Source organism: Pelodiscus sinensis, chromosome 3 (genome assembly GCF_052426305.1).
Source record: "Pelodiscus sinensis isolate ZL-2025 chromosome 3, ASM5242630v1, whole genome shotgun sequence".
Taxonomy (NCBI): Eukaryota; Metazoa; Chordata; order Testudines; family Trionychidae; genus Pelodiscus; species Pelodiscus sinensis.
The window spans coordinates 158290793-158315781 of NC_143054.1; the positions used below are offsets into that span (position 1 = coordinate 158290793).

Sequence of the window (24989 nt, forward strand, 5' to 3'; positions counted from 1 at the left end):
GAAATAAAGAGGGGAGCCCATTGCCGTGTGTTCAGTTAGATATCCGTCCATGTTTGGCTAAACCCTATAAGAAAAAGAACACTTCAATAATTGATGAGTCTATTTCCATAGTGCTGAACTTGTGGGGAAACCTGGGTTGTTCTCCATTAGCTTGAAAGGTTTCCTGTAGCACAAATACTGGAATCTTGTAGTTTGGAAAGATTAAACTGAATGACCTAATAGGTACAACTACATTTTAGTCATAAGTATTTTTAGTAAAAGTCATGCATGAGTCATGGACAATAAACAAAAATTCACACCCCGTGACCTATACATGACTTCTTCTATATTCCATTGATTAAATATTATGTGGGGGCATGGCCCAAGAGGGTGATGGGTGATGGGGTGGTGGCAGGCAGGTGTGTGTGCTCAAGGACCCACTTGGATGCTGGTGATGTAGGTTGGCAGGACTGGCAGGCTCCTTACTTGGCACCAAGTCTCTCTGGAAGCTACAACATTCCCCTTGCTCAGCTCCTAGGTAGAGGTGTGGTCAGGTGCGCTGCACTTTTCCTCCACCCCGAGCACCAGGTCTGCAGCTCCCATTGGCTAGAACTATGGCCAGTGGGAACTGAAGTGTGTCACTGCTTCTGGGGAGCCCCCTGAAGTAAGCACTGCTCAGACCCATCTCACCCTATCCCACCCCAACTTCCTGGCCCCTTTCATACCCAAATTCCTGCTACTACTTGGAGAGAGGTGCATGGTAGCCTAAGACTGCCACAGCAGCAGCCAATGTAACTGGCCCAGAGGAAAGTCAAGGAATCTGTGCCCTCTCTGACAAACTTGCAGGTTTACTAATAGATTAAGCTGTCCCTATATGTGCTCCACTTTAGGTGTATGCATGTCCTTTTTCTTTCAATGAGAGGTTCTTGTCAACAGTATATATCTGTCTGTGCCCTACACATTCTCTTTCTTTGGTACAAGAATATACAGGGTGGTAGATCTGCCATTTGTCCTGACTTGATCCTTGACATCTATGGCTCTTTCACTGGACATAAGAGATATTGCCTCAGATATTCCATCCAGGTTACACCATCTTCCCATTCAACCTTCCTCTTCTGAGGAATTTCTCAATGAAAGGTTCCAGGAAACCAGTGAATCTTGACAGGAATGTCATTAGTGCACTACTCCTTTCCCTTATGCCTTACAGCATTAGTCTTTTTTCACCCCATGTACTCCTTATGGTGGCCATAAGGTGCCCTCATGCAAGAGAACTTACCAAGATCCATAGTCATTGGCACCTCAGGATTCTCTTCCCATGTGAAATTTCTCTAGGGAAGCAGGAGTTAAAACACCTTCATATAACACGTCATCTTCCCCTCCAGCAAGAGGATTATGTCTACTCCTCCGTCCTCTGTGGATGGCTCAAGGCCTTACAAAAATTAAGGAGAAGAATCACAGAAGCCATGTGGATCCCCAGTAGGAAATAATAGCACCCCCGATGGATATTTTGCACATCTCCCCTCTGAGCAAGATTGCCTTGGTTGTTAGTGGTGCTTTACTGCCACCAGCTTGTTTGACATGAGTAACACTGGGGACCATTCCAGCCACATACAGATTTGATTTGAAGTACTATCTATTGGGCATGGATTCAGAGTATCTTTTCTCCCGTACCATCCCTAACTTTTTGGTAGTTGAAGCTCTTAGTGAAAGGAATAAGGTGTTTTTCTTTGAGTGATGTCCCCATGGGTGCTCCACTGTAGGTGCTGGGCTTGCCCCGGTGCCGCAGATTGGAGATTTTTCCAGTGGTAGTCAGCCCAATTGCACATGTGTGGAGCGTCCCACGGCATTCGCGCTCTTTTGTACACCCGTGCAATCTGGATCCTGCCAGTTTCTCTCAACCTCCCTCAGATTGCAGATGGAGTGAACCGCTCTCCCTGAGTTATGTCGTGAGATAATTCTAGTTTCGTTATTTTGTACAGTTGTTCTTTTTCTTCCTCCATATTTAATTCTTAATAGTTCTCAACTTGTTCTAGTTAAAAAAAAGAGAATAATATAGTTATACATATTTCTCCTCAGATTACTACCCTTTTCCCCTTTCCATTGTTAATATACATTCATATCTATTCCCTGTGTGTGTATAGTTCATATCCCTAAAAAAAAAAAGAAGAACCAGATCAACGAACGATTCTAAAATGCCTGGTTCCCCAGGTTTTAAAAAGTGTGAGATGTGTCATGAGACCATGCCAGCCTCAGATGGACATTCCATCTGTTTACTCTCCTTAGGGGAAGCTCATTGTCTCCTTAAGAGTCTGCAAACTTCTCATTCTTCAAAACTAGCCATTCCACTTGATGAAGCTATACTGGAAGTAGCAGATGAGATTTGGCAAACTCCGGCAGCTGCCTTACCTACCAACAAGAGGGTGGATAAAAAGTATTTTGTGCCACCCAATGGGGTCTGAGTTTTTATTCAGTCACCCTCAGCCAAATTCCTTGGTAGTGTTCCTTTGTACAACAAAGAGCAAAAATGCCACATTATAGGAACTACACAGTGGACAAAGATACCAAAAGACTGGATTTATTTGGCAGGAAAGTTTACACATCATCCACACTCCTCCTTAGAATAGCAAATTATTTAGCGCATCTGTCAAACCACAATTTTGACAATTACACTAAATTAACAATGTTAATGGAGACGCCCCCTGCATCCAAGAGACCTACCTTAAAGGTGGTTGTACAAGAGGGATACGCCCCCTGTAGAGCTGGCTTGCAAATAGCAATGGACATCGCAGATACAGCAGCAAGGACAATAGCTACTGTCATAGCGATGAGATGGGCATCTTATCTTCAGTCTGCTGGAGTTCCTAAAGACCTATAAAACAAAGTAGAGAATTTACCCTTTGATAAAGATAAACTATTCGTGGAAAATACAAACACTGTCTTCCACTCCAGCAAAGACTCTAGAACGATACTGCGTACCTTGGGAATATATACCCCACCGTTCAGGAGAAGGCAGTACACCCCCTTCCAGTGAAGATATGACTACAACACAGTAGACATCAGTGGCATCAACCCCAGCGTACCTTCGATCAATCATGCTCACGTCAGAGACCCCAGGCATCGAAATCAAACCAACCGTCCCCAGGGTCAGCCTAATAATAAACAGCAAGTTGACTCCTCTGTCAAGGGCACGCAAACAGTAGCACACACTTGTCCATCCAAGTGTCCCACCCACTTGTTCCATCACTGCCTGTGCCCATTCTACCAACACTGGGCTGCCGTTACTACCGACAAGTGGGTATTGGAAATAATATAACACGGATATATGATCCCTTTCTCTCCCCCCCCCAACTCCTCCAACTCTGTCTCTCTTCAGGGACCCCTCTCATGAAACCTTGCTACCCATCTAAGGCAACCACCTCCTTTCTATAGGTGCAGTTGAGAGTGCGCCGCAAGAGTTCAGAGGGAGAGGATTTTACTCTCATTATTTCCTATGTGACAGAGCAGGTTAAAGGACTTGGTAGAAGGGGAAAGAGGCCACTCTGGCAGAGGGAACAGCAGCAATCCTGGCTAATTAGGGGCAGCTGAGATAGGGTGGCTGCAAATCAATTAAGGGTCAGGTGAAGCTGATTGGAGCTGCCACAGGGCCTCTTTAAAAACCCTCCCTGTGGGGGAGGGAGGGAGAGAGAGGAGCATGGAGAGGAGTAAACAACCCAATGTTAAGTAGATTCAGAGTGGAGGAGCAGACGGAACCACCAGCCTTGCTAAAGGCTACAGGGGGAGGTGAGGAGTCGAGCAGGGAGTGTTGGAGGGCTCCCTTACCCCCATCTCCTGGGGCAAGAAGAGGGCTTCCTGGTCAGCTGTGACTGGCCCAGGGCTTCAGCCCAATACACCCTCCTTTATGCTAAGGGACAGGAAGGCCCAGGGACAAAAACTCTGCAGGTGATGGCTCTGCTGCAGCCTCCAAAGGGTGAGAGAGTGGACAGAACAGTGGTCAGGGTCTCAGGAGGGAGATTTACCCTGCCACACCTTGTACAAAAGAAGACGGGAGGATGGAGACCCATATTGGATCTCAGAAAACTAAACAAATATGTCCGAAAACAAAAATTCGGGATGGTAATCTTAGCGTCCATAATACCTGCCTTGGATCTAGACCACTGATTTGCTGCCTTTGACCTCCAAGATGCATATTTTCATGTCACCATCCATCCTGCACACAGGAGATTTCTCTGATTTACAATTGGCGCAGATCACTTCCAATTCTGAGTCCTACTGCTCCCAGGGTGTTTACAAAAACACTGGCAGTAGTCACTGCTCATTTGCGAAGGAAAGGGGTGATAATATTCCCTTATTTCGACGACTGTCTCATAAAGGGCTGATCATCAGCAGAGGTTTCATGGATGTTGGGCATCACCATACAAACACTTCAAATGCTGGGAATCCTCATCAACGAACAAAAGTCAACATTCCAACCCACTCAAGAGTTGGAATTCATAAGAGCCCACCTCGATGCTGCTACTGCAAAGGTTTATTTGCCCCTTTACAGGTTTCAGGCAATGCATAAGTTAATACTCTTCTTTACGAACCCACAGTTCAGATTATTACATGCCTCAAGTTGATGAGCCATGTGGCAGCCATGACGTATGTGGTTCCTCATGCCAGACTGCATTTCCATACTCTCCAACACTAACTACAAACAGTTTACAACTTTCAGAAACACGATGTACACAGATCAGTGACACGACTGATGCGAGTCAGAACCTCTCTCGAGTGGTGGACCAGAGAAAAGAACATCTTCTCAGAAGTCCCCTTTTACCAGCTGCAACCAGTACACCATATTACTACCGATGCCTCCCTCATCGGCTGGAGGGCACATATGGGTACCACATCCATTCAGGGGCGATGGTCACCCCAGGAGGCATTACTTCATATAAAACTTCTAGAATTAAGGGCAGTTGCCAATGCTTGCAAATATTTTCATGATTGCATGCACAACACTACAGTGAAGATTCTTACACACATTGTAGCAACTTTGTACTAGATAAACCACCAAAGAGGCACACGCTCCCTATCTCTATGCACAGGAGCAACCAGACTGTGGGACTGGTGCATCACCAATGGCACCACTCTTGTGGCATCCTACTTACCTGGCGTCACCAACACTGTGGCGGATTCCCTCAGCAGGAATTTCACACCAGATCATGAGTAGGAACTTCACTGCGCAGTCCTCTGATCCCTATTTCGCTGATGGGGGACATCACTCATAAACCTCTTTGCCACCAACAGCAAATGCTGCCACTACTGCTCCAGAGTAGGATTAGGTCAACGCTCCCTGGGAGATGCATTTCTCCACAACTGGACACTTTTCCACCCACACCCCTCATCTTAAGGATCCTCCAGAAAATCAAGACAGACAGGGCCATGGTAATACTGGTGGTACCGGTGTGGGCACATCAACACTGATTTCCCCTCCTTCCCCGACTGTCGCCTTACCAACCTTACCCACTTCTGTTGCTTCCTGACCTACTCACATAGGACCAAGGCTCCCTCCTTCACCCGCAAATGCACACTTTGCAGTTAACAGCGTGGTACTTAGTTGGCTCAATGAATCCGAAAACCTCTGCTCTGCACAGATCAGGGATGTATTGATTTACAGCAGAAAACAGACTACACGCACTACTTACCTGGCCAAATGGCGTAGATTTGTCTTATGGTATTCGGATTATTGTATGGACCTACAGATGGTTCCTCTCCACAGCATTCTAGAATATGCGATGCACCTGAAACAAGCAGCGCTAACTTTAGCTTCCATTAAAGTACACCTTGCAGCAATTGCCACCTTCTGAAGGCTCATTGACAGTGTGTCAGTGTTCACACATCCTCTTACAAAAGAGATTTATAAAAGATCTCTCAAACTTGAATCCTCTTATCTGACCCCTCCCCCACCATGGAGTTTGGACTTAGTACTGACAACTATGACTGCGTCTCCCTTTGAACCATTAGCTACAATCTCTTTAAAAATGCTAACGATGAAATTGCTTTTTCTCATCGCTATTATATCAGCACGCAGAACCAGTGAGATATTGGCACTAATGACCATGCCTCCCTACATCATTTTCAACAAAGATAATGTTGTCCTCAGACACCACCCAGCCTTCATTCCTAAAGTGCATTCGGACTTCCATATTAATGAGCCGATAGTTTTACCATCCTTTTACCCTAAACCGCACACCTCATCACGCAAAGCAGTGCTCCATACGCTGGATGTCCGGAGGGCCCTTGCATTCTACATAGAACGTATAAAACCATTTAGAAAAACTGACCAGCTTATAATTTCCCTTGCTGAGAGATCTAAGGGTCTCCACACGCAACGTGCTCCTTCCAGAATGACCTACAGCTAACTCTACAAGAGCCATGGCAGCTTCAACAGGGTTTCTCAGAGGAGTCCCCTTCAATGACATTTGCAGAGCAATCACACATCACACATTTGTAAAGCATTATGCAATTTAGCGTAGATGGTTGGCAGACACTTCAGTGGTGACTGCAGTACTTTCAACTGTAGACAAATAGGGGCTCCCACCTTCCTTTATACTTGAGGGTACTGCTACTCAGTCACCTACAGTGGAGCACCCATGGGGACACCACTCGAAGAAGAAAGCGAAGTTACTCACTGTCGTTCTTTGAGATGTGTGTTCCTGTGTGTGCTCCTCTACCCACCCTCCTCCCCGCTTCAGAGTCTCTGCTTATATTTTCCAGATTCCGAGGAAGATTTGAGGAACTGGCAGGAGCTGGATAGCGCACGTGTGCAAAAGAGTGCGAACTCCGCGGGACGCCTCCGCACATGTGCGATCCAGCTGACTACCTCTGGAAAAATCTCTGATCTGTGGCACCAGGGCAAGCCCAGCACCTACAGTGGAGCACCCACAGGGACACACATGTCAAAGAATGACAGTTACTGCACCAAGGTGAGTAACTTCACTTTATTGGTCCAGCTCAGTTCCCTCCAATAGAGAACTTGCATCCAGGTGCCTGAACTCTATCAGCCACAAAAGCTATTCTTCAACAGTTCTATAATTGAGTTTCCAGCTATCATATCATGATGGTGAATGGCAGCTAATTCTCACATTTTATTGATCTGCATCAAGATCAGAAGGAAGTTTTAAACTCCCATTATTGAAGGCCTGATGATTACCCTATAGGCTTTTCTTGATATGGCAGACACAATCCTGTGAGACTGCCTTTCCTGATTCCTGTTTTCCTGGAAACTCATGGTTTTCTCCTATACTAAGATGACTTTGTCCCTATCCTCATTTTCTATCTAACCTTTCAACAGATGTTCATGCCAGTAAGGACATTTATTAGTATGTTTTACCCCAAACCTCATTCTGTGAGAGAGAAATCCAGTCTTCATATTCTGGATGCAAGAAGTGTCTTGCCATCTATATCAAACAAACCATTAGGGCTTCACACAGACTCCATCTCTTTCACAGAGGGAATGAAGGGATGCCTGATATTTCTCCCAAATACTAACAAAATGGGCTTCTGGATACATTTTGGCATGTTATAAAGCTTCTAGAGTGCATTCCTTATCTAGGGTGTCTACCCATTCCACTGGGGTTCAATCCACCTATATAGCCCTATTTAAGAACATTTATAGAGCTGCTACGTGGGGGTCTGTGCACTTGGTTCCTTAGCACTACACTATCATGCATAATTCCAGACCATTCAGGCTTTGGCGAGACTTTTCTCCAATATTTACTGAATTGGCCTCCTTGGCACCTTTCTCTGTAATTGAAGTGTACTGTTCAGGATTCATCTGAAGAAGTTACTCTAACAGGGATATAACTTAAAAAAGGAGACGTTATTGATCTCTACAGTAACTAGAGGTCTTTGAGATTATTTTCCTATGTGTTATCCTCTACGTGCCCTTATTCCCCTCTGCTTCAGGGTCCTTGCCTTAGGACTTTGCGATTGAGAAGAAACTCTGGATCATCTTTTCCCTGTTTATCTTTGTAACAGAGCATGAGGCTGTGTATAGTTTGATCCCCAGTACATTCAAATACATAAAATTGGTAGAATTAATTTTTATTTTTATAATTTTGGAAGATAATATTTATTTTAAGCCTTTTTATTTTTATCAATTTAGTCACACAAAATTATGTATTTTGAACTTTTTTCAATTTATATTTAATTAAATTTTCACAGTTGCAGGAAATTGAGATCAAACAATTATTTATTGACAGTAAAAGATGAGATTTAAAAAATTAAAGCTTTAAAACAATTAAAACACAAATTGACAACATCATATGTCAAAGTGTACTGATTAAGAGTTGGATTTTTGGATATTTAAAGTTCTCAAGTAGCTCTGACAACATCAAAGGATTGATTCTGACAACATCAGAGAATTATTCTAGGAGGGGTGGGTGAGATTCTGTGGCCTGCACTGTGCAGGGGGTCAGACTAGATTATCATAATGGTCCCTTCTGATCTTGAAGTCTATGAGTCTATGAGCTTTTGTCTTTCTTTGCCTATTTGTAAGTTTTGATTGTTATTGATGGAAATGTTTTCCCTTGGTTTGTGTGTATATGGTGAAATTGACATGCTTACTGACAACTAAATACCTCCAAGCCTTAAGATAAAGTAGGAGACAAGTTAACTCCTACCCTTCTGTTAGCTATCAGCACTACAGCCATCTCATCATCCACCAGTTGGGAAATGCCTGAAACGTTTGTAAGTTTACGTTCAAGACATTTGGGAATCTACATGCATGAGCCTCTTTCTGCTGCTACAGAAGTTTACTTAAGAGTTAATTGCATTTAATGTTGTGGAGTTACAATGGTATTAAGGTGGTGTAAGTGACTTCAGAGTCACTATATTTTAAATTTGAATTCTGCACAATTTTTTTCTTTTTATTAATTAGTGGAACTGGCTGTTGTCAGTTGGATAGCTGAATATATCTCTAAAAATTCCTACACATTTACTGTTTTTTATTAGCATTTCTGTTAACCTTTTATTCATCAAACAGCCCTATATGTATTTTTCTTATCTTTTCCTAATGGAGAATGATTGGGGAGAACCAGTTTAAATGATTTATTGTTCAAACTGTCAAATATACTAGTTTTCATAGGGTCAATGTGATGCCTCAATCTAAATTCGGAACTCCTCTGTTTGGACTTGTCTAATATAGCTGTTGTTCCTTTCCATGGTAGATATGTCGTTTGTCTAATGTAGTCATTTTGTTCATTTTATATCAGATTAAGATATATGTAGCAATATCTTTGCAATGGTAGAATTGGTAATTATTTCATTATTATTCAACTGTCCTTTGTGATTAAATTATTTTTCTACAGAATTATACAAAAGCTACTATAGGTAGATGGATTTTCACTTCAAATCTGCCTTTGATTCTTGCTGTTGAAACATTAATTAATCTCTTTTCCAAAGGTAAAGTTGGTGAAGTAAACCAATAATTAACCTGGAATGACAATGTGGATCTCTTTTAACTCTAACTGTCCTATGGTTCTAAAGCTTTGTTAGAATAAAAAAGGAACCAAGAACATTTACAGGTAAAAGTGCTAATAATCATCTATTCCAAAGCCTAATTTGGTATATCTTTAAGACACAATATTTCATCTGCTGAAGATGATGAAGGCCAGCCCAACTGAATACTTTGAGCCCTGTTGTCCCTGTGGGTTGGAAAACAACATATGCTTCCATCTTAATTCTAAACTCCCTCAATTTTCGTTGCTAGAAATATAACATATACTCATACTTCTTCGAGGAGTGTCCCTGTGGGTGCTTCACCTTAGGTATCTGGGGTGCTGCTGTGCCTCTATTTGGAAAATTTAGATAGCAGTGCCCTCAGTAGACTGCGTATGCGGGGCAGCCGACACACTCTAGTGCTATTACTCTGCATGCACAGCCAATCATTCCTCCAGTTTCTTCTCTGCCACCACTGACTTCTGTTGGAACTGATAGCTGCCCTCCTGATATTTTTCTTCAAACTTCTTATATTAGACTTAGATAGTGTTGCTAGTAGTAGTTATAGTTAGTTATAGATTAGTGCTATAGAGGGTTTTACTTAATTAGTTTAAAAATTCTTTTTCTTATGTTGGGGTATGTAAAAATGAATAGAGGTCTGGGATGACTATACATCAGTGGGTAAGAGGTCTATCCAGAATAGGCATTGCCATTGCCCTTTAAAAATGTTTTTCTCCTTTGTCCTGGCAGCCTTGGAAGATGGTTGCACTCAACAGTGTCTTGTTTTGTCTTTGCACATGTCTGTAAAAATATTTTCAGGATCAAAGTGCTTTCCTTCTCCCTATAAGTTGCTGATAAAGACAGTATGTAATGCTGATTCAACTAAAAACCAGTAAACAACAAACAAGCGGGTATAATTGTATTAATCACCTACTTATTAATATTCATTGTGTAGGAGTTAACATTACTAAATAAGGTTTTAGAGAAAGTAGTGACAGATGAGTGAATTAACATACTAAAATAGATAAAAGGGTTTAATTGTTGCCAGTTTGTTGCCACTTGGATGTTGGGTTGAATGTCTGAGGTAAACGTGCTTGGGAAATAAAGCAATTCTGTTTACCTCATCCACTCCTTGGTCACCTGTTCCTTCTATAACAACTTAGTTCTTTGGACCTTTTTCCATTTGGCCTTTTTTTCTTCCCTTTTATGCCTGGTTCCCCAGGTTTCAAATGGTGCCTGTCCTGCAGGCTTTCCATTCTAGTCTCTATTGGCCACTTGCAGTACATCTGGTTCCTGGGTCAGGCACACTCCACAAGTCAGTGTGAGCACTGCTAGCAGCTCATGGCATGCACCATAAAAGCCAGGGAGCTCCAACTGAAGTTGCTTCTGCTGTAAAATACTGTGCAACTAGCCTTGGATCCTGAGCGCTCCACACCACTCAGGCAGCCATCCCCAACAGTGATGTTGGAAAAGACAACTCCCTCAGGGTGAAGCACTAGGGACTCTGCTTTGGATGATCAAGCCAAGAAGAGAGCCCACTCCTTGTCCAGAGGTGACTTCCCCTCAAAAAGGTGGGCATCACTTCAGAAAATGCCCTCGGCAGTGGTGGCACTGGAATGGGAGGAACTGAGACCATCAGGTTCTGAGATGTCCCAAGAGGCTAAGAACTCTGCAAGTTCCAGCTGTAAACTGGCACTGCCAATGAATCCAGCCCTGATGAATCCAGCCAAGTCAATTTGGCAAACCCTGGCCACCATTCCCCCAGTTTGTAAAAGGTTTGACAGAAAATATTATGTCTATAAGGTTGGATCCACAAGGAGCTGATTTTCTGTTTTCTCACTCTCCTCAAATTCCCTAGTGATTTAGGTGGTGAACCAAAGGGGAAACCAAAGTTCAGCTGGTACCACTCCCTCTGACAGGGACTGTAAGTGCTTAGACCTCTATGGCAGAAAAGCATATCATCCACATTATAGTTCTGGATCACCCATTACACTGCCTTCCAATCAAAATATACACACAACATATTCGAACAGATGCCACAATGTATTGACAGTTTTCCAGACAACAAGAGAGAGTAATTTAGGGCCAACATAAAAGAGGGTGCCCTTATCTCATGCACCTCACTACCAGCTGCCCTGGACTCTCCTGATATGGCAGCCCAGTCAGTTTTCACAGTGGTGGTTATGAGATGGCATCCTGGCTCCGTTTGTCTGGGCTCCCACAGGAAGTGCAATCAACAGTGGAGGGACCTGCCTTTTGAGGGCTTGAAGTTGTTCACAACATCCACAGATGCATCGCTGTACACTCTCAAGGACTTCCATTCAACATTAAAACACTCGACATTCAAGTTACTATATCCAGAAGAAAGGGTGAATATTTTAAACAAAGATACAAGATGACACTGTTTAACCAACTGCAAAGGCAGTATGAGGCTAGGCGCAGACAGAGCACAGACCAGCATTCAACATCCCAGCCTTCAATATCTGGGCAAATGTTTTGAAGGTCTGATCAAAGGTATGATAGCCCTGACATCTCTAAGGCACTTGGATGACATGGCAACATTCGACAATCACTTGGCACTCTTCTATCTGGTCTGGAAGTCCATCACCACAGACATCGCTGCCATAGAGAAAGGAGATTGGTTATTGATCCTTGACCTGCAAGATACATATTTTCACATGTCAGTACATCCAGCGCACAGAACATACCTTTGGTTTGCCTATTCACAGCACCATGGGAGTTTTCCAAAGTCCTTGCTGTGGTGGCAGCATACCTCAACAGGTTGGGAGCCACCATCTTCTGACTCAGAACCACGGTCAGATACAATATCCCTGTGTTCAGACACTGCGCTTACAGGCATGGTATCTGACTAGCTCACCTTAGTAGAAGCAGCCTGTTCAGCACCTGGGCTGGACATTCTCCTGAACTGTCTCAGACCAACTACTAGAGCCTATATAAATGGCACATATTTTCCATGTGGTGTCATGAAAAATAAGTAGTGCTCATATCTGTTTCGCTTCCTTTCGTACTGAAATACCTGCTATCTCTGAAGATTTCAGGGCTATTCTTTAGTTCTTTGAAAGTTCGCCTAGCAGCAATAACTGCATTTCACTTCCCAATACGAGAGAAGTTGGTGCTCACTCATCCTATCACTAAAGGGCATCGAAAATACTTATCCGCCCATGAAGACCCCAGTCCCACCCTGGGATTTCAGCTTAGTACTTTGGGTGCTAAAGTCCTTTGAACCTCTCCATGCTGCCTCTCTCTGTGAAGATGGCCTTCCTAATTATGATCACCTCTGTGAGGCAAGTAAGGGAGTTGGGAGTTCTTATGGTGGGCCCACCCTTTACCTTATTTCACAAGGACAAAGTCATTCTCCGTCCACACTCCAAATTACTTTCTAATCTCCCCACTCCATTCCATTGAAATGAACCAATCTACCTACCTGTTTTTTTCCATGCGAAATCCCATGCAGATAACATGGAGGCAGTTTTGCACATGCTAGATATCCGCAGAGCGGTCACATTTTACTTGGGAAGAACTAGACAGATATGTAAATCACCAAACTTATGCCCCTGTACTTTTCAGTGGTTGATATAAATGACAGTTTCCAAACAGAAGCTGTCCAAGTAGATCTTGGGCTATATAAAACTGGCTTATTGTACCTTTGGACAGGACCCTCTGTTACAGCTGTGTGCCCATTCCACAAAAGCAGTGGTGACCTCTACAGCACATCTAAACAACATACCTTTGATGGACATATGTAGAGTGGCCACCTGGTCCTCCACAAATACGTTTACCAAGCACTATGCACTTGGAACTTAACTTGTCGTATGGCACACACTTTGGCCAGATGGTTCTATTTGCGATGCATAAGGACGACCAACTGAAGCTCCCTCTTCCAAGCATGAGTGCTGCTTTCATAGTCACCTAAGGTGGAGCACCCACAGGGACACTCCTTGAAGAAGAATACAGAATTACTCACCTTGTGCAGTAAGTGAGGTTCTTCAAGATGTTTGTTCCTGTGAGTGCTCCCCACCTACCCTTTCTCCCTTCTGCTTCGGAACCATTTACTTTTGGGGCAGAGAAGGAACTGAAGGGATGGTTGGCTGTGCATGTGGAGTAGCCGCACAGGCACGTGTTGGCTGCCCCATCTGTGCAGCCTACCAAGGGCATTGTTACTTAAATTCTCCAACTAGAGGTGCAGTGGCACCCCTAACATATAAGATAGAGCACCCACAGGGACAACCATCTCAAAGAACCTCTGTTACTGCACAAGGTGAGTAACTCTCTTGCACGTGGGTGGGACAAGCAACCCCAAACTGTCCTTTAGTTCCTTCTAATGACCTGTGACTATCTGATGGAACTTTCAATGTTCATGCTTTCTTGCTCACTCTGAAATTTACCCATTGTTTTGCAAATAGGTACTAATAATTAACTAACCACTAGTTTAGTCTTTTGACTTCTAGAAGAAATTTGGTTTGTGTTTATCTGACTGTTTTCCCAGTATCTAGATTAGTCATATTTATTAAATACAAATTCATAGGCTTTAAAAATTACCCTTTGTGCAAGGTTGTAATGCCTGTTTATGATGGACATACCAAATGATTACTGTAGCTGGGAGAGGTATACATAATGGAGAGATGTGCCATCTGTTAACCACTTCCTCAGGGAAGCCAAGGACCTAAGGCAGTGTTTCTCAAAGTGGTTTGCAAAACCACTTTGAGAAACATGTTAACTGGCTACTCCAGGGCGTTTACTTACAAGTGCCACGGCCATGGAGCCTAGTGGCTCTCATTGGCTCTGGTTTGCCACCATTGGCTCTGGTTTGCCACTTTCCATGGCTCCTCTTGGCTGCAAATGGTGAATCAGAGCCAGTGAGAGCTACAAAGCTCTATGGCCATGGCACCAGTAAGTAAATGCACCAGAATGGCCAGTAAACAGGTTTCTCAAGGTGGTTTGCAGATCACTTTGAGAAACACTGACCTAAGGCATTTCCCCTGAAAATACTTCTGATGGGGAGATCAATGCATGCCTCTTTAGATCCCAGGATGCCTGTGGCAGAAACTCTTGAACACTCCTCTTTCAAAAATCTTTCTGCCAGCTTCTCTAATTTTGCAGTTGATCTAGCGTCTTCTAAAAATCCATTCTTTTTGTCTGGTAAAATCTCAAAGAACTGATGGAGGAAAGTAATAGAAATGTAGCCGTGTTAGTCTGGTGTAGCTGAAGTCTTGTTAGTCTTTAAGGTGCTACATAGTCCTGCATTTTACTGATGGAGGAAAGAGCATCATGTCTACAAAATGAAGAAATCTAGGTCTCCTTCACCAGGCCCTTTCTGGAGGAGCCACACATCCTCTTGAGCCTTAGTTGAAAAAAGAAGCACAAGGCTTGAAAGGAATCACTCTGGCACCAGCAGGAACCATCACTGTTACTAGACAGTCTACCTTGGCATTACAAATATCTCTTGGTTTCAGCCCATTGGCCACAGTTCTTGGTACAGATATCCTTAGTATCGGTTGCTCTGGTACCAGTGTCATCCTCTTGAACACTGCAAAGTCCTATCTGGTGTCAAAAGACCTCCTTGTTTTCTTAGTACTGGATTAACCACTATTGTCCTGTCATCATGAAATTGGTGGGAAGACCCTTTGAAAATCTGCAAGGGAGTATCCTTCTTTCCAATATTACCACCAATACACTAGGCCAGTATATAGTAGAAATTAAACCAAATAAGGACTGAAAAATTGAATGCTTGTGAAAATAGGTAATGGTATAAATAAAGAATCTTTGGGGTTCTTCTGGAAAATAGACTGTGACCTTATTTCATTTGCAGTGAATAACTGTGCACCTGTCCACTGGCCATAATCTTAATCCTTCCCAATCAGATTTCAGTCAGGGATATAGAATGGAAATTATGCTGATGGATGAACTTCACGGACACAGAACAGTTATCTGATCTCTTGAGTTTGACTCAGAGATTAATAGGATGTTGCTATCTCATCTGAAAAGTAGGGTAGAAGTCAAAGGAAACATTTTAAATAGCTGGAATCTTTTTTGTTTGCAACTTCACACGAACGGTGGTTGTGAATAACTGTCTATCTCCTATCAGAATCCTCACCTGTGGAGTGTACTGCTAGGTTCACTTATTTTGCCTCTCTTATTCAATAGCCACACAGCCACTGGAAGAAATTGATACTGCATGTGCTCAGTTACTAACGAATTTGCAGATAACAGCTCTGTTTATCCTTCACATAGACCCTGGTTTAGACAACCATCCATATATAGGGATGGTATTAAAACTCACTGAAGTAAATTGGGCTTAAGATTTTTTTTTCCTATATAGAGAGAGTCTTAAGAACATAAACATAAGTAACTTCTTGTATTGTGGCCATCACAGGCTGGAGGGAGGTCAAGCTGCCTCACTACTCTGAGAACAGACCAGGCAGTAGTCCAATAAAGCCCTGCTTCAGGGCTGGCCTATACTCAGGTCACATGGTACTCCATCTGCCCTGACCCTAGCCCAGTAGAGTGTCCTGGGGTTCAGGCCAATGCTCTGGCCAAGCAGCAGTCAATTTGCCCTGGTCCTAGCTCAGAGCAGATAATGAAGAGTCTTGGGGCTCAGTCTAATGCTCTGGCCGAGTGGCATTTCACAGGCTCAGCTCTTGTGGTGGGTAGGCAACAAACAGTTTGAGACTCAGGACTGTCTGCAGGCAGAACAGCAGTTCAAAGGCTTGGCCCTTATTCAGGGCAAGGCAACAAACATTCTTCTTCGAGTAGTGTCCCCGTGGGTGCTCCACTGTAGGTGAAGGGTTGCCCTGAGCCGCAGATCAGAGTTTTGTATAGCAGTTTCCCCTGTTGAGCCACGCATGCCCAGGAGGCGTCTTGAGTCCTTCCCGCCTCCTGAGGAGCGTGACTTAACCCCCTCCCTTTCAGTTCCTCTTTAACCGCCCTCGTCAGCGTACGGAGCAGCCAGGAGCTCCCTGTCAGACTATCTGACTACTTTCCCCTTAGTTATTTAGGCATAGTTAGCTTCCCCTGTTTTATCCTAGTTACTCTTTCCTTGTTTCTTTATTAAAAAAAAAAAAAACTAGAAATAGAAAAAATAGACTTAATTAAATCCCCCCCTCAGGGGGCTTGAACTTACCTCAGACCGGGACTCCGGTGAACCGGCTTTCTCCCACCTGTCAAAACAAGAAACACATAAAGACTTAAAAAAAAAAAGAAGAAGAAGAAGCAAAACCACATAAACTATAACAATATAGAAGATAAATATAATAATTTCAAGAGGGAGAGAGCCCACAATGTCCGGCTCCTCACTCAAACTGCATACGGTGTTTGGGGAAGACCCACTCTCCCCACAACTGTACCCACTGCAATTCCCTGACGGAAAGAGCCAGAAAAGACCGTGAGCTCCGCTTCAGGATGATTTGATTTGAAAAAGCTTTACAGCCTGCGGGAGAACAATCTGCACCACGGCAAGAGCCTCCGCCACCTTCCAGAAATGCCCCGAGAACGAGACCCTCTCCATCCCACTCTCTTCCAGCCTCTTCCTCTCCCAAACACAGAGGAAAGGCACACCAGCCTGGGAAGTCCCCTGCCACTACGGCTTCGGCGCGATCCTCCCACTCTGCGCCGGTATCGGGGTGCTCAACAGCTGAGTGGCCCCGGGAGCGCTCTAAGCAGCCGGCACGGCATGAAAAGCCGGTGCTGCTTCAAACCACGGTGCCGCTTCAGAGCGTGGCACTGCTTCCAGCCCCGGTGCCACTTCAAGCCTCTGCAGCACCTAAAGCTACACCACGGCTTAAAGCTGCGGTGCCTCTTAAAGTCACGGCACCGCAGCAAAAGGATGGGCAGCCTCCGAAGCCACTGACACCAACTGATGCTCCGCTGGTCCTCCCACAGCCAGACAAGCAGCCAGATGAGGCTCCTAGGGATCAGCCCCAACAAGAGACTGATCCATACAGCAGGCATCATTATCTGTGCCTGCCCTCTACTTCTTACTCTCCTGAGGGGTCTCCATCAAGGCAATCCCCTCCCAGGTTGATATCACCGTTGTCTCTTCACAACGCTCCCCTTCCTGATGATGACCACCACACGGTCTATTCCTCGCGACATCCATCACCTGGGAAGGCTCGCTTCCACCATTATAGGGCTCTGCCACAACATGGCCCATGGCACCCATACTGGCCTTACCCACCTCCACCGTATCCACCGCAATGGGGACCGTGGGAACAATGGGAGCCATATGGACACTGCTCCCCACCTCGTTCCACTGCATCCCGGAGAAGTTTGCCTCGGCCACAACCCCTACCTCCAGGAAGTTTTTCGGAGGACGAGGTGGGACAAATCTCAGACAATGACTCAGATACTCAGTCAGTAAACGTCACACACTCTGATGCCCTTGATGCACAACCAGAGGACGCCGTAGTACCATCAGACACTGGAACGATTGACGATCTAAAACAGTTTCAAGAACTATTTTAGGGTATGTCTACACTACCCCGCTAGTGCGAACTAGCGGGGTAATGTATGCATACCGAACGTGCAAATGAAGCCCTGGATTTGAATTTCCCGGGCTTTATTTGCATAAGCCGGCCGGCACCATTTTTAAATGCCGGCTTGTTCGAACCCCGTGCCGCGCGGCTACACGCGGCACGGGGTTCGAACAAGCCGGCATTTAAAAATGGTGCCGGCCGGCTTATGCAAATAAAGCCCGGGAAATTCAAATCCAGGGCTTCATTTGCACGTTCGGTATGCATACATTACCCCGCTAGTTCGCACTAGCGGGGTAGTGTAGACATACCCCAAGAGAGTAGTGACAAGCCAGAATGTCTCCCTGCAAGAGGTGCAGAAGAAACAATACCAATTGTTAAAGAATCTACATCCGACACTACAGGGCAAGATTGCCCTACCCATAGAGGAGGCAATCAGGAGACCTCAGAAGATCTGTGGAAGACGCCTGCATCCATCCAACCAACTAACAGGAAAATTGACAGAAAGTACTTTGTCCCCTCAAAAGACAACGATTTTCTCTTCACTCACCCACAACCTAACTCACTAGTCGTGGACTCAGCACAACAACGTATAGGACGGGCAATGCAGATAAGGACCACAAAAAGTTGGACTCCTTTGGCAAGAAAGTATACTCCTCTTCAACCCTACAACTCAGAATATCAAATTACTCTGTTCTCTTAGCAAATCACAACTTTGACAACTACTCAAAACTGGGAGAACTAATGGCGCATCTCCCCGACTCCAAAAGACCCATCTTAAAATCAATAGTTCATGAGGTCCATATGATCGCCCGCACCGCTCTCCAAATGGCAATGGATGTAGCTGACACTGCAGCCCGAGTTACAGCTACAGCGGTGGTGATGCATAGAGCTTCTTGGCTCCAGTTTTCTGGAGTTCCCCGCGAACTCCAGCCCAAAGTGGAGGACTTGCCATTTGACAAACAAAAGCTATTTGCAGCCACTACGGACGAAATGCTCCACAACAGCAAAAATTCTAAGTCCACACTTCGCACGCTAGGTATGTGCACGCCACCCTATAAACCTAGGCGATACACCCCATATAATTCATATAATCAATATCGGTATGGACAATACAATTGACCACAGAGGCCTTATGAAGACAACAGACCAAGACAGCGAGGTCCCAGAAGGCGACCCAACCAAGCTCGCCTGCTAGCTAACCAACCATCGAAGCAGCAAATTTGAACATTTGGTCGAGGGTCTGCAAGACCTCCCGTTCGATCTCGCACCTTAACATGGCCATCTATTCAACCACCGTTTGCACACTTTCCTCCCACAATGGGAATCCATAACATCGGACCGCTGGGTCCTAGAGATAATTCGAGTGGGCTATACCATCCCTTTTATTTCTATCCCCCCTACCCTTCTCCCTACCCCGTCCCTTTTCAAGGACCACTCTCACGAAACCCTTCTAAAACAAGAAGTCAATTGGCTCCTTGTCATTGGGGCTATAGAAAGGGTACCCCGAGAGTTCCACGGGAGAGGGTTTTACTCGAACTATTTCCTGACCGAGAAAAGAACAAGGGGTTGGAGACCTATATTGGATCTCCACAAACTGAACAAATTTCTCAAGAGACAACGTTTCAAGATGGTCACTCTTTCCGCTATCATTCCTGCGCTAGATCAAGGGGACTGGTTCGCAGCCCTCGACCTCCAAGATGCCTATTTCCATGTAACCATCCACCCCTCCCACAGACGCTACCTACGCTTCACGTTGGGAGTGGACCATTTCCAGTACAAGGTTCTTCCCTTCAGTCTCTCATCAGCTCCGAGGGTATTTTCGAAGGTACTGGCGGTCGTAACTGCGTATCTCAGATGGCAGAATGTCATCATATTTCCCTATCTAGATGACTGCCTTCTAAAGGGATCCTCATACGCCAAAACCACCTCTATGATACATACGACCACGGCCCTCCTCAGTCGTCTAGGCCTTCTAATCAACCAAGACAAATCAATTCTGCACCCGGTTCAAGATACAGAGTTCATTGGCGCACTCCTGGACTCAGTTACAGCCCAGGCATACCTACCTCAGCAACGCTTTGCAACCATGCAAGAAATTATAAACGGGATGCTCACAGTTCCTACCACCACAGTACTTACATGCCTCCGACTAATGGGACACATGGCTTCCACTACCTACGTAGTCCACCATGCTCGTCTGCACTTTTGATGTTTTCAGCTCTGGATTGCAACCATTTATATCCCGTCACGACACCCTTGAAACAAAACGGTTACGATCCCACCAGACGTGATCGCATCCTTATAATGGTGGACAGTGCCAAACAATCTTCTGGCGGGGGTTCCGTTCCAACAAATAGAACCACTATTCAAATCACCACAGATGCTTCCCTGCTCGGCTGGGGGGCACATATGGACGGTCACAAAGTTCAAGCAGGTGGTCCCCAAACGAGACACTCTTACATATCAATCTCCTCGAATTGAGGGCAGTAAGAAATGCCTGTGCACACTTTGCCTCCGACATCGCCAATCACACAGTCCGCATCCTAACGGACAACATCTGCGCGATGTTCTACATAAACAGACAGGGTGGAGCCCACTCCCGCTCTTTATGTGCAGAGGCTATTCGCCTGTGGAACGCATGCATCCACAACCAAGTCACTCTTATAGCATCCTACCTGCCCGGAGTGAACAATACCAAAGCGGACTCCCTCAGCCGAAACTTCACCGCAGACCATGAATTGGAGTTACATACGGAGGAGGCTAACTCAATTTTCCACCTGTGGGGATGGCCATTGATAGACCTCTTTGCTTCTACCCAGAACACCAAATGTCCCCAATTCTGCTCACGTGTGGGACTTGGCAAACACTCTCTGGGGGATGCCTTCCTAACCAAATGGACAACCCCCCTACACTATGCCTTTCCTCCCATACCGCTCATCCCAAGAGTTCTGCGCAAGATCCTGAGAGACAAAGCCCTAGTCATCCTGATTGCGCCATCATGGTCTCGCCAAACCTGGTACCCATACCTTCATAGGCTAGCGGTCCAGCCTCCCCACCCACTACCATACCGGATAGACCTACTATCTCAGGATGACGGCAGGATACTGCATCCACAACTCAATATCCTGCATCTTCATGCATGGCTTCTCTCTGGTTCTCGGAGGTAGAAGAGCACTGTTCCCAGCGAGTAAAAGACGTCCTCCTCCATAGCAGGAGACAGTCTACTCGGAAAAGTTACCAACAGAAATGGACACGTTTCTGTCACGGGTGTCAGCGAGCCAAAGTGAAGCCCCATGCCTCACCACTAAATACCATCCTAGACTACATTCTGGACCTTAAAGCATCAGGACTGTCAATCTCTTCTCTAAGAATACCTCTCTGCAATAGCAGCATTTCATACCTCAATAGACGGCTTCTCCATTTTTAACCATCCTATTACGAAGAGATTCCTCAAGGGACTCCAGAATGTGTACCCACCACATAAGGCCCCACCCCCTTTGTGGGACCTAAATCTTGTTTTGAACTGCTCACCAGACCTCCCTTTCAGCCACTGGCAACAGTACCACTTCCCTTCCTTTTTATGAAAGTCTGTTTCCTCTTAGCCATTACCTCCGTCAGGAGGGTGAGTGAACTCGGAGCATTAATGTCAGAACCTCCTTACACAGTTTTCACAAAGGATAGGGTCATACTGAGACCCCACCCCACGTTTTTGCCAAAGGTCTGTACAGAATTCCATCTCAACGAACCGATCGGATTACCTACCTTTTTCCCAAAACCGCATTCTTCGCAGACAGACGCCAGCCTGCACACTCTGGACATCCGGAGGGCTCTGGCCTTCTTCCTAGAAAGAACAAAACCATTTTGTAAATCTGAAAGACTTTTTATCTCCATTGCTGAATGTTCCAAAGGGACACTAATATCATCTCAACGAATCTCAAAGTGGATATTGACATGTATAATCAAATGCCACTCTCTGGGCAATAGACCGCTACAACGCCCACCACGAGCGCATTCTACTCGAGCCACGGCTGCTTCTACAGCCTTTCTGGGCAATGTCCCCTTAAGAGACATTTACCGGGCAGCAACATGGTCTTCAGACCATACTTTTGCTAAACACTACGCTATCCTTCCACAACTCAAGAGTGATTCAGCAGTTGCCACAGCAGTACTCTCTACCACTGCTAAACAATGACTCCGGCTCCCTCCAGCCTTACATTGAATACTGGTTTGTAGTCACCTACAGTGGCGCACCCACGGGGACACTACTCAAAGAAGAAAAGGGAGTTACTCACCTCGTGACAAGTGTTCTTCGAGATGTGTGTCCCCATGGGTGCTCCACGACCCTCCCTACCTCCCCTCTGCCCGGAGTCAAAATTCTCGGGCGGAGACGAGGAACTGAAAGGGACGGGGTTGAGTCACGCTCCTCAGGAGGTGGGAAGGGCTCGAGACGCCTCCTGGGCATGCGTGGCTCAACAGGGGAAACTGCTATACAAAGCTCTGATCTGCGGCTCAGGGCAACCCTTCACCTACAGTGGAGCACCCACGGGGGGACACATCTCGAAGAACACTCGTTACTGCATGAGGTGAGTAACACCCTTTTACAAATAAACAGGTTAGGACCTCAGGCCTGTTTTCAGGCTGAGCAGAAGTTTATATGCCTAAGACCTTGTTTACTGCAGGGCAGTAAACAGTTTAAAGGCTCAGACCTGCTTTCAGGCTGAGCAGAGGTCAGTTCTTCTTGCTTTGATGGAGAGCTGACAAGCGTAGGGGTTTTGCCTGGAACAGGGAAAACTTGCCACCCAAGATGTGGAGTGCTGGGGGAGGTGCAGGCCCACCCGTTGTGGCCCAGCCCAGGGCCCTGGGTTAGTGGGGATATTTCCCATGACAAACTGCCCAATTTGCTTCCATCTCCTCAGCTGGTAACGAGTCAGTTACCTGTGGGCTGCTTCCCAGTTCTCTCTATGGGCCTACTTGACTTAGTCCGTGCATCTCTGGGTCCACTGGGAACAATGGTGCTGGCAGTATCCATTAGCTCAGGGTCGGGGTCAAGTAATGGCCCTGGTGGCCCAGGCCAGTTCTTCTGTCTACAGTGGTATGGCTAAGCCTTCCCCCTTGGGAGCTTAGGCAGAGTGTTTGGCTTCCTCTGTGGCTGGGGCCCAATTGAGCTCTTAGCTCCAGCCTTTATACTTCCAGTCCTGCCCTCCTGGGGGTGGGGCCGCGTTAGTCTGGCCCACCCACCAGCAGGTCTTAGTTCTGCTCTAATGTTCCCTCTAAGTTTTTCCATCCATGTGCAGAATACATTTTGTTATGTGCACCAAGGCATGTGCAGATATGCACCATCAATAGAAACACATGCTGCTGGCTGTGGTCAACTGTGGGCGCTCTTCCAATCAGATGTGTGGCATTTGAATCTCTCCTGGGTGGCCGCCCAAGCAGTAGCCTCCCCAGGAATTGAAATTAGGGGTGTGTGTTTGAATTTACAGGGGGGTGTATCAGGGCCATTGAGGGGTGAGACCGTGAGGGTTAAGGTGGGCTGTATGGCATCATAGTTCACAAAACTGGGGGGGGGGGGTGTTGGGGAAATTCAAGGGGGTATACACCCCCATGGGTGGTGTAGGGAAATCTCTGTGCCCAAGTGAACATAGTTTTTAGCAGGGCTCACCAAGCCGCAGCAAGCCCCGCTCGCCAGCCACGCTGTCTGATGATCTGCGCATGTGCAGATCGTTCTGCGCATGCACAGATCGCCTGAACCCAGCTCTTCTGGGTTGTAATCTACTTGCCACAAGCAAGTAGATTACATAGATTGTCGAGCTCTGGTTTTTAGGGAGTCCTTCCTCTTCTGAGTCAGAGGGAGGCCAAGCTGCCTCACTACAATGCACATAATAGTCACACAGATATCCCCAGGTTTGAATAAGTTAAACAAAGGTAAAGTGAAGATTATGAATTATGATATATTGTCAGGCATTCCCAGTTGACATCACCACTAGTTAGCGTGTATCCCCAAATAATCTGAATTCTAGATGTCTTTATGAACTCCTCATGCTGAAGTCAATACCAGCATTTTGAGACAGTTCTGCAATTCAGCACCTAGGAGACTATATCAAACAAGTGTGAGTACACAGAGGTAACTAGCAAAGAGCAACAATTATTAAGTAACGTATTTCTTAGAAGAGGTGCTACTGAAATAATGATTACATCAGTTTTCTGAGTTCCTACAGTTAATTTATAACCCTAGATAGGTTACCTGAAATTGTTACTTCAACCATGCATTACTTTTACATGTTGAACTTAGTCTGCTCTCATGTTGTTCATTCATCTAATTTGGTTAAATCCTTTTGAAGTTCCTCACAGTCTATGGATTTGACTAACCTAAGTAACACTATTATCTGCAATAACACTATTATTTTTGCTATGCCACTGTTTGCCCCGTTTCCAGATAATTGGTATAGGTATTAAGCAGCACCAGAACTCATATACAACCTTTTATTCAGGGACATTATACAGGACCTTTTAAAAAGCTTAATAAATTATGTCGATCCAGTTCTACTCAATCCTGATGCTAATTTTTTTTTTTATTCATGTCACATTTTTCCTTTGCAAATAGTTCTGGTAAACCTTATCACATCTGCCTCTTTCAAGTGTTTTAGTCTATTTTTTTTGTTATTCCTTTAATGGCCTTATAATACAGCCCTCACTCTGATTGAAAAAAAAAAAAGCAGTCATGTAGCACTTTAAAGACTAACAAGATGGTTTATTAGGTGATGAGCTTTCGTGGGGCAGACCCACTTCTTCAGATCATATTCTGAAAGTGAATTGGCATGACCATTATATAACAGAGAGATACAATGAAGAAGTAAACAAATTACACAGTATTGAATCAGCTGCATATAACAGAAGATGGTGGATAGGGAACAAGGAAGAGACAAGGAAGGAGGAAATTGCTTATTGTAAGAGTCAATTAAGTGGGTATTCTGGATTTACTAAGAATATCAAAAGGTGGGGAGGCTGTCTTTGTAATGTGTAAGGTAATTATCATCTAAA

General features: G+C 45.2%; 1 protein-coding gene across 1 annotated transcript in view; it reads left to right on the forward strand.

Annotated features, from left to right (window-relative positions):
• The window catches only part of DNAH14 (dynein axonemal heavy chain 14), a 605515-nt gene that overhangs the window by 73652 nt on the left and 506874 nt on the right, over window positions 1-24989 (forward strand). The gene's annotated exons all lie outside the window — the stretch shown is intronic.